An 11874-nucleotide genomic window follows, 5' to 3' on the forward strand; every position below is an offset into this window, starting at 1 on the left:
TTTGTTGCACCTTCCTCTTTATGATGCGCCAAATGTTCTCTATAGGTGAAAGATCTGGACTGCAGACTGGCCATTTCAGTACCCGGATCCTTCTCCTACGCAGCCATGATGTTGTGATTGATGCAGAATGTGGTCTGGCATTATCTTGTTGAAAAATGCAGGGTCTTCCCTGAAATAGATGACGTCTGGATGGGAGCATATGTTGTTCTAGAACCTGAATATATTTTTCTGCATTCATGGTGCCTTTCCAGACATGCAAGCTGCCCATGCCACACGCACTCATGCAATCCCATACCATCAGAGATGCAGGCTTCTGAACTGAGCGTTGATAACAACTTGGGTTGTCCTTGTCCTCTTTGGTCCGGATGACATGGCGTCCCAGATTTCCAAAAAGAACTTCGAATCGTGACTCGTCTGACCACAGAACAGTCTTCCATTTTGCCACACTCCATTTTAAATAATCCCTGGCCCAGTGAAAACGCCTGAGCTTGTGAATCTTGCTTAGAAATGGCTTCTTCTTTGCACTGTAGTGTTTCAGCTGGCAACGGCGGATGGCACGGTGGATTGTGTTCACTGACAATGGTTTCTGGAAGTATTCCTGAGCCCATTCTGTGATTTCCTTTACAGTAGCATTCCTGTTTGTGGTGCAGTGTCGTTTAAGGGCCCGGAGATCACGGGCATCCAGTATGGTTTTACGGCCTTGACCCTTACGCACAGAGATTGCTCCAGATTCTCTGAATCTTCGGATGATGTTATGCACAGTTGATGATGATAGATGCAAAGTCTTTGCAATTTTTCGCTGGGTAACACCTTTCTGATATTGCTCCACTATCTTTCTGCGCAACATTGTGGGAATTGGTGATCCTCTACCCATCTTGGCTTCTGAGAGACACTGCCACTCTGAGAAGCTCTTTTTATACCCAATCATGTTGCCAATTGACCTAATTTGTGTTAATTGGTCTTCCAGCTCTTCGTTATGCTCAAATTTACTTTTTCCAGCCTGTTATTGCTACTTGTCCCAACTTTTTTGGGATTTGTTGACACCGTGAAAATTGGAATCAACGTATTTTTCCTTTAAAATGATACATTTACTCGGATTAAACGTTTGATCTGTCATCTACGTTCTATTACAAATAAAATATTGACATTTGCCATCTCCACATCATTGCATTCAGTTTTTATTCACAATTTGTTTAGTGTCCCAACTTTTTTGGAATCCGGTTTGTAGATATCCAGTGTTAAGAATTGGTCATCAACATGAAAGTTCTGGAAAACTCCTTTAAATTGGCTGTCCGAGTATTGATGACCTATCCTCAGGATCTATATCAGTTTTAATGCCTATACATGTCATTTATGACCAGTGTTCAAACTTAACTTTTATTTATATTTTATGTAAAAATCTATACCCTAATCTAATCGTTAAAAAGACAATCCAACCTTGCCTATTACCAGGTTATGTTGTCACTAAAGTATCTTATAGGATATACCGTGAGTCTGGTGCTAATATATAACACTGATATGGAAAATATTAGTGGTACATTAATTCTAATATACTCTAGGGTTGAGCTAGGTATAGTTTTTTATTTCACTGCTCAGAAGGGGAGGAAAAGGGGTTAGTCAAGAACCTGATAGTCTTTTTATTATTTAATCCAGGTGCATGTAACAAATGTCTCTGTGTTTAGAACCACTGTATACATTTCTTGCTATTTAAGATTTGGCAACAGAGTACCGGTAAATAGTTGATTTTTTTACTAAACTCAAAAAAGAATCTTGAGTTATTTAGGAACACAATAAAAGAAAAAAAGTACTGAAAATATTTACATGATCTTCTAGACTTTGATTCTGATCAAGTGTATATCTGGAAAACATGATGTGACCAAAATAACAGAAATTATAGATATATGCAGCAAGCAGGACTGCAGGGGAAACGCGTGAGGCTACAGTGGGCCGATTGGGGCAGTAGTTGTTTGTACTCATGGTTAGCAGAGCCTCCCTGGGCCGGCAGTGAAGTGGATGGGAAGACAGCACTAAATCCTATGGGGCACTCTGCATTGTAGGGAACACCAGCCAGATGGAAGTTGAGGTGCCCCCGATAGCATAGGTGTTTAAGGTGCTTTGGTGGCTGGGCCCCTGTGTTCGTGACGCCAGCACCGTAAGTTGCAAATGTTGAGTGTTGTAGTGGAAATGATGAGGAGGCAGTTGTAATCAAATAGTTGAATATTTACTTAATCAATTGTCTTCATGTAGTCAGTACAGATACAGTTCATTTGTATGGCATGAGTGATGACTCAGAAATAGGCTTAGTAGTATTCCTTTTATCAGGTTTAGGCAATTTTCAGTTAGGGAGTTCTCTAGTACTTTAGCTTTATAGTCGAAGAAAAATTGGATTTACTTTAAGTCCACTTTCCATAGCACTCAGGTACTAAATATACAGTTTTCTACTTATCTTGAGCTATCCAATAAGGGCGTTCTCCCTCGTGGCAGGCAAACTCTCTGCAACATTATTTGCAGGATGCTCTCCTGAAGTATTCAGGTTCACTATATCCCGGAAGGCTTCTAGTGAATGAGGATAATTATGGCTTTTAATCATCCAGTCGTGTCCAGGAACTTGGAAAGTCACCCTTGGTCACTTGTGCTTGTGAAGTCCATAGGCCAGACTCAGCTCTAACCTTCACTAGGCTTTCTTTATATTTAGACGTAGACGTACTGTCCAGTGCTAAGCTGCTGTAACTACTCTTAGTTTGTACTCTCCAGGATTAATCAGGTCCCGGAGGAAAGAAATTGCAGCTACATAGTGGAAAAGGCCTGTTTTTCTCCTCCATACGCTTTCTCTCCTCCTCTCACTACAATACACTACACTGGAATACTCTGGATTGCTTGAGCTAGATACACCCCAAGCTATATAAATGAGTGGCGCCAGCACCACCTAGGGGCGAATGGGTGCAATGACAATGCCAGCCTGATAAATAGGAAATACCATACATTGCAAATACATTAGATAAATAGGCAGATGTTTAAAGTGTCACTTTTACACACATATGTGGGACGCTGCATATGCAGAAGCCTCTGAAGCAGAGACATCTGGAACTGAAAGCTCAGTTTTAAGTAGTATAGGAACTAATAGAGAAAGAGGGGGAATAAAATAAAATATCAACCCCCAAAAAGATCCGTGCAATTACAGATAACATGCATCCAAATGGTAGGCACCAGTATAGTCCCCTCAACAACCCAAGGAGCTATGTCAAATCAGGGTCAAGGTTCATCCTTCTCTTTATTACAGCCAATCTCTTCTTCCAACTTTCAAACTATCAACAGACCCATGAACACTTTCATGGTAAACATGCAACAAAGTACCTCCACTACTCAAATAAATACAGTGGTAACAACTCCGATAGAGAAGAATACCAATATTGCCCCTCTTTTTTTTAGGACCATCAGGAATACAATTGAAGGAACGGGAGAGATGGGGGTACAACAAGTAAAGCGCTGTGTGAGTAACATTGGAAATACAAATGCACCAGTCATAAATCTCTCCTCACATACCTTGACAAATCCCCAATTGTCTCTACTCTCAAGAGGTTTAACCTTTCTTCCGTCACCTAAATGTGACAAGTTCACCTGGTTTAACCTTTCCTCCATTTCTGAGCTGGGAAATTAACAACTACGGTACCTCACTAAAGTGAGTACACCCCTCACATTTTTGTAATTATGTTATTATATCTTTTTGGACAACATTGAAGATATGACACTTTGAAACAATGTAAATTAGTCAGTGTACAGCTTATACTGTATACAGCGTAAATTTGGTGTGCCCTCAAAATAACTCAACACACAGCCACACTTTTGAAATGAGTACACCCCAAAGGGAAAATGGCCAAATTGTGCCCAAAGTGTCAATATTTTGTGTGGACACCATTATTTTCCAGCACTGCCTTAACTCTCTTGGGCATGGAGTTCACTAGAGAGCCACAGATTTCCACTGGAATCCTCTTTCACTCCTCCATTTGAACCAAATAAGTTTATCTTGGTCTTATCAGACCACAGGACATGGTTCCAGTTATCCATGTCCTTAGTCTGCTTGTTTTCCACAAACTGCTTGCGGGCTTTCTTGTGCATCATCTTTAGAAGAGGATTCCTTTTGGGACGACAGCCATGCAGACCAATTTGATGCAGGGTGCAGCGTGTGGTCTGAGTATTGACAGGGTGACCCGCCCACCCCTTTAACCTTTGCAGCAATACTGGCAGCACTAGTATGTCTATTTTGAAAAGACAACCTCTGGATATGACTCTGAGCGCTTGCACTCAACTTCTTTGGTCAACCATGGCAAGGCCTGGTCTGAGTAGAACCTGTCGTGCTAAACCACTGTATGGTCTTGGCCACCGTGCTGCAGATCAGTTTCAGGGTGTTGGAAATCTTCAATCTTTTTCAGATCCGATTCCTCAGCGAGTTCTTTGCATGAGGTGCCATGTTAAACTTCCAACGACCAGTATGAGAGAGTGTGAGAGCAATAGGACCAAATTTAACACACCTGCTCCCCATTCACACCTAAAACTTTGTAACACTAACAAGTCAACGGAGAGGGAAAGACACTGGGGAGGGAAAATGGCTAATTGGGCACAATTTGTTCCTTTTCACTTAGGGGTGTACTCATTTTTGTTGCCAAGGAGTTAGACATTAATGGCTGTGTGTTGAGTTATTTTGAGGGCACACCAAATTTACACTGTTATACAAGCTGTACACTGACTACTTTACATTGTATGAAAGTGTCATGTCTCCAGTGTTATCCCATGAAAAGATAGACTAAAATATTTCCATAAATGTGCTGAGTGTACTCACTTTTGTGAGATACTGTATATCTAGTATGACCCTAGAGTATTTGGTGTATGCATATTAAATATACCCTGGACCCCTATATGTACTTAAGGGTCTTTGAAGTTTCTTTTGTCAAGAAAAGCATCTCAAGAATGAAATAAGGTACAGTAGGAATGTAACACATTGCGACAATTGTATTTGCTACTTTTGCATCATCTTGCATTGCACTAATCATCAAAAACAGCTTATTCACCAGTTATGTGTGCTTTTATGACATTTGATGCAGACAGTTGTAGCAATGTCTGCTTTAAAATTTGCAATCAATTTAGAATTGTGTCACTGTAAATCAACTTAAATCTGCATGAGTTTGGCAGGGAAGAAAAGGTCAAGAAAGTAAATCATGAAGCAACTCAAAGAAAGAAGATGCTTGGTGATCTTATTTGATGTATAAAAAAAAAATAAAAAAAACTTATAGGAATACAATGCCTAGCTTCAAGAATGTCTTTTATTTTGCTGACGCACAGACATTACTTTCACTCAAGAAGCCCTTCAGGATAAGTAAAGTGTACACATCTATCCATGTATAAATAGTTCCGTGGAGCTTTATTGTAAACAACATATTGAATATGCATCTATTGCAAACCTAAACTGAGCCTTCTTTTACTGTGTATAGACGTGGTAAACTTTAACTTGACACATAACACAACAAAAGTGATTGAAACAAGTCAAGATAAAGGCTATGGACACTTTTTAGGGAATTTGTTTTATCATTGCATTCTACTCAATTTGGCCTAAAATGGTTTTTCAACAGATTTTCCTCTACAACGTTAATTTTTCCCCCCTTCTCAGTGAAGCCACCTGACAGCTCATAAACACTTATTTAAGCTACATGGTTATGAACCTGCTATAATGAGTGTTTGTGAGCTGTTTGCAAAGTACAGATAAAGGCTTCAGAGCTGCTCCCTGAAAGATTCACTGGGAAGCGTAAAGTAAAGCCTTTTTCACACGGGTGAGATTTCCGCGTGGGTGCAATGCGTGAGGTGAACGCATTGCACCCGCACTGAATCCGGACCCATTCATTTCTATGGGGCTGTGCACATGAGTGGTGATTTTCACGCATCACTTGTGCGTTGCGTGAAAATCGCAGCATGCTCTATTTTGTGCGTTTTTCAGGCAGGTCCCATAGAAGTGAATGGGGCTGTGTGAAAATCGCAAGCAAGTGTGGATGTGGTGCGATTTTCACGCATGTATGCTAGGAGACAATCGGGATGGGGATCCGATCATTATTATTATCCCTTATAACATGGTTATAAGGGAAAATAATAGCATTCTTACTACAGAATGCTAAGTAAAATAGTGATGGAGGGGTTAAAAAAAATAAAAATAATTTAACTTGCCTTAATCCACTTGTTCGTGCAGCCCGGCTTCTCTTCTTTCTTCTTCTTTGAGGAAAAGGACCTGTGGTGACGTCACTATTTCACTTAGCATTCTGAATTAAGAATGCTATTAATTTCCCTTATAACCATGTTATAAGGGAAAATAATACAATCTACACAACACCAACCCAAACCCGAACTTCTCTGAAGAAGTCTGGGTTTGGGTACCAAACATGCCGATTTTTCTCACGCGCGTGCAAAACTCATTAAAATGTTTTGCACTTGCGCGGAAAAATCGCACATTTTCCCACGACGCACCCCTATCTTATCCGACCCAAATCCGTGCCGCCCGTGTGAAAGAGGCCTAACAGTCTAAATACATTGAAAGTGAACATTGAAGGGAATAAACTGTTAAAAACCCTCAAAGACTTTGTATTTAGCACATTATGCGTCAAGTTAAAGTGTGGTACATCTCAATTGTGAAATGATTAAGAAAGCAAAAATAGGAAAAAAAAAGTTTGTGTACATTTGTATATTTTACACACAATGTCCGCTATACTATTGCTAAAACTAATAAATATGCTATTTTATTTTTTATGAACTAAAAAGGAAGGAAAAATGTTTGTGTGTACGTAGTTTGCTATACTATTGTTAAAACTAGTAACTATAGGTATAACTTTTTATTTTCTTTATTTCACTTGTATAAAATTTTGATGACTATTTTTATTTTTTTCTAATTTTTATTAATTAAATAACCCCCTCCTGCCATAGTCAGACTGCAGGCTCGCAATTAATATTACAGCCAGCTGGGAGAGCTTTCACATCAAGAGCATTCCCCTGCCAGCCTTTTCACTTTACACTGCGATGGATCATTGTAGCGCCCTGCTACAACGATTTCACAGAGAGAGAACAATTTGGCTGGTCTCCAGGATACTTACTGTGACCGCAGCTGTCTAATGACAGTATGGTCACAAGGATCTACAGCGCCCTGGGGTGCCGGCAGATTTCAATGTAACCCAGTGAAAATTACCTATTGTTTGAACCACATTTTTATGTTAAACATATTTTTAAAGAATTTTTTTCCACGTTAAACAAAAAACATAAATCCTGCAGTTTCACATTGGCCACTAAGCCTAATAATTGGAGCCACTTCTTGGTTTGTCCAGATAACTGTACTGCTGTTATCTCCTTATAATTGCAGCCTCATTATATCACTATTCACAACCATTCACAACAGGTGATATCACAGCTTATCAGCTCCCTCCTGACCTCTACACAGGTCACAGAGCATGCCTAGAAATCAATCCCATAGAAGTCAATGAGGTCCCTTCCTGTGTCTATGGCCCATAAGGCTGCTATAAAGCAATGTTTTAATGCTTTTTTTTATGTTAATAGGAATAACTCAGTAGGGATCGACCGATTATCGGTTTTACTGATATTATCAGCCCATATTAATGATTTTCAAAGTTATCGGTATTGGCATCTAACCTTGCCGATATGCCGATAACGAATCGCGAACATAGATCGCTCTGCTGTCACCGCGATCCATGATCCCTCAGCAGCACAGGGGAGAAGGAAGCAGTGTCTCCCTCCCCCTGTGCCACTGAAACCAATGAGAGGAAAGAGGAGAAGAGGAGGGGAGGGGCTGTGGCCACTAAGCCACAAATGATGTTAACTCACTCATTCATTCAAATCCAACAGGAGGGGGGAGCTGGCTGCAGAATCATATAACCGCACCCAACCTCTATGTCAAGTAGCTGCGATCCGCGGCAGTTAACCCCTGCCGCACCTGAGGGGTTAACTGCCGCGGATCGCAGCTACTGCTCATAGAGGTCGGGTATGGCTATATGATTCTGCAGCCAGCACCTGCCTCCTGTATTTGAATTAATGGGCGAATTATCTTCATTGGTGGTGCAGTGCGCCCCCCCAACTTAGTATTAAAAACATTGGTGACGCAGTGCGCCCCCCCCCCCCAGCCAAGCCCCACAGTATTAGTCATTGGTGGCAGTGGCCACAGGGTCCCCTCTCCCCTCCTCATTGGTGGTGCAGTGGCAGCTTCTGATCAGAGCCCCAGAAGTGTAAGCCTGGTGCTCCGATCAGTTACCAGCTACTGCGCTACTGAAGCCCTGGCTGCTATAGTCAGCTCCCTGCCAATAGATAATTGGGGTATGTATATATATATATACAGTGGGGGAAATAATTATTTGACCCCTCACTGATTTTGTAAGTTTGTCCAATGACAAAGAAATGAAAAGTCTCAGAACAGTATCATTTCAATGGTAGGTTTATTGTAACAGTGGCAGATAGCACATCAAAAGGAAAATCGAAAAAATAACTTTAAATAAAAGATAGCAACTGATTTGCATTTCATTGAGTGAAATAAGTATTTGAACCCTCTAACAAAAAAAGACTTAATACTTGGTGGAAAAACCCTTGTTTGCAAGCACAGAGGTCAAACGTTTCTTGTAATTGATGACCAAGTTTGCGCACATTTTAGGAGGAATGTTGGTCCACTCCTCTTTGCAGATCATCTCTAAATCCCTAAGGTTTCGAGGCTGTCTCTGTGCAACTCTGAGCTTGAGCTCCCTCCATAGGTTTTCGATTGGATTAAGGTCCGGAGACTGACTAGGCCACTCCATGACCTTAATGTGCTTCTTCTTGAGCCACTCCTTTGTTGCCTTTGCTGTATGTTTTGGGTCATTGTCGTGCTGGAACACCCATCCACGACCCATTTTCAGTTTCCTGGCAGAGGGAAGGAGGTTGTCGCTCAGGATTTCACGATACATGGCTCCGTCCATTTTCCCGTTTATGCGAATAAGTTGTCCTGTGCCCTTAGCAGAAAAACACCCCCAAAGCAAAATGTTTCCACCCCCATGCTTGACGGTGGGGACGGTGTTTTGGGGGTCATAGGCAGCATTTTTCTTCCTCCAAACACAGCGAGTTGAGTTAATGCCAAAGAGCTCTATTTTGGTCTCATCAGACCACAGCACCTTCTCCCAGTCACTCTCTGAATCATTCAGGTGTTCATTGGCAAACTTCAGACGGGCCTGCACATGTGCCTTCCTGAGCAGGGGGACCTTGCGAGCCCTGCAGGATTTTAATCCATTGCGGTGTAATGTGTTTCCAATGGTTTTCTTGGTGACTGTGGTCCCTGCTAATTTGAGGTCATTAACTAACTCCTCCCGTGTAGTTCTAGGATGCTTTTTCACCTTTCTCAGAACCATTGACACCCCACGAGGTGAGATCTTGCGTGGAGCCCCAGAGCGAGGTCGATTGATGGTCATTTTGTGCTCCTTCCATTTTCGAACAATCGCACCAACAGTTGTCACCTTCTCTCCCAGCTTCTTGCTAATGGTTTTGTAGCCCATTCCAGCCTTGTGCAGGTCTACAATTTTGTCTCTGACATCCTTGGACAGCTCTTTGGTCTTTCCCATGTTGGAGAGTTTGGAGTCTGCTTGATTGATTGATTCTGTGGACAGGTGTCTTTTATACAGGTGACTAGTTAAGACAGGTGTCCTTAATGAGGGTGACTAATTGAGTAGAAGTGTCTAACCACTCTGTGGGAGCCAGAACTCTTAATGGTTGGTAGGGGTTCAAATACTTATTTCACTCAATGAAATGCAAATCAGTTGCTATCTTTTATTTAAAGTTATTTTTTCGATTTTCCTTTTGATGTGCTATCTGCCACTTTTACAATAAACCTACCATTGAAATGATACTGTTCTGAGACTTTTCATTTCTTTGTCATTGGACAAACTTACAAAATCAGTGAGGGGTCAAATAATTATTTCCCCCACTGTATATATATAGTGGTAATGGGAACAGTGCTGGAAGGCGTGTATGTCCCACTCAGGTACCTCACACTGCTAAAATCCAGAGAGCGGTAGTCGTCTCAGCAAAGCATAGTTTGCTGAGACAGTTGTGTTTATTAATTCTGGCCTGGATTTTAGTTGGATTGGCAGATAGGACTAGAAGTGGGATCTGCCAATCCACACTCTTCCAGGACGGGTATTCCCTTCTACCTGAGGTCATCGCAGGTGAGACCTGCTGTAATCAGGCTGGCATAAAGCACCTCCCAGTTTGTAAGTCTGGGGGAGTGTTTTTTGAGTGGTCTCAGCCGGGTTGGCTGAGGGGCCACAAGGCTAGGCAATAGCCTGAAGTTTGGTGGGACCCAGCAATGCCTGCTGGAGCGACGGCCGCATGGCCAGAGTCGAGAGGACTACTGGGCCACACTCCCCCATAAAGGTATTGGACTTGTTACAGCCTAGAGGCTGCGAGACTGCTGAGAAAGCTGCATGTGACTACCGTATGTGAACGGTGCTCTACAAGAGAGGTAGGGACGTTTATGTGTTTAGGTAAAGCCCAGATGGGCAGGCTTTTATTTTGTACTGTTTTTGCTATTGGTGCTTATGTCGCAATAATGCACAGTTTTTATATGAAAATATGTGGTCTGAAAGAAAGTCTGTGACGGTGACCAGGGGCGTAGATAAAGGGGGGGGGGGGTAGGGGGGCTCAAACCCCCCCCAGAGTGTCTGTCCTCCTCAGGGCCAGCGCTTCTATAAGGCAGAACCAAGCGGCTGCCTTAGGGCGCACCCTGCACAGAGAAAGGGGTGGGCGGAAAAACAACCCTTTTTTTTTAATCACTTACTTGCCAGCAGCGCAGCGCTGCCGGGCGCCCTCCCCAGCCAGTGTTCACTCTAAGCTGCGCTTGTGTTAAGGCACAGATAGGAGCAGGAGGCTGCTGATTGGCTAGTATCAGCTAGCTGCCCTGCCATTGGTCCATCCTTTCACACCCCCTTCTCTCTGGAGCTGAACACAGCAGGAGGTTGTGAAGCCTGCGTTCTCACAGTGGATCATGTGACCATGAAGGAGCATGTGACCAGTGACGTCACAGAACTCCTTCTAACAAATCCATTCTAGCATCTACCCAGCATGTATGGCAGGACTCTGCTGAGCAAAGACCATGTGCCCAGGTGAGGTGACCACAGAAGTGCCCTGGCATCTGTCTGCTGCTGGAAGCTCAATGTGGAGCTTTATGAATGTAAAAACTAATACCCAAGAGGCTAAACAAAACCCTGCTTGTCTGCTTCTGACCCTAATCTTAACACATAACCTTCATTTGATTGCAATTTACTCTAACACCTAAAGGGATTTTTTTAAAGCATGCTGTTTCTCTAGGTGACCTTATATTGATAGTAGTGTTAATAGAGTCTCAAAGGTCTGTAAAAATAGGGTAACTGCTTTTATAGACCCTTGAGACTCTATTAACACTACTATAAACATAAGATCACCTAGAGAAAGAGCAAGTTTTTTAAATTATTTTTTTCCTTTAGGTGTTAAAACATAACTTATTTGATTTCTTGAACACCTAAAGGAAAACTAATTAACCACCTCAGCCCCTATGGCTTAAACACCCTGAAAGACCAGGCCACTTTTTACACTTCTGCACTACACTACTTTCACCGTTTATTGCTCGGTCATGCAACTTACCACCCAAATGAATTTTACCTCCTTTTCTTCTCACTAATAGAGCTTTCATTTGGTGGTATTTCATTGCTGCTGACATTTTTACTTTTTTTGTTATTAATCGAAATTTAACAATTTTTTTGCAAAAAAATGACATTTTTCACTTTCAGTTGTAAAATTTTGCAAACAAAACGACATCCATATATAAATTTTGCTCTA

Source organism: Bufo bufo, chromosome 5 (assembly GCF_905171765.1).
Source record: "Bufo bufo chromosome 5, aBufBuf1.1, whole genome shotgun sequence".
NCBI lineage: Eukaryota > Metazoa > Chordata > Amphibia > Anura > Bufonidae > Bufo > Bufo bufo.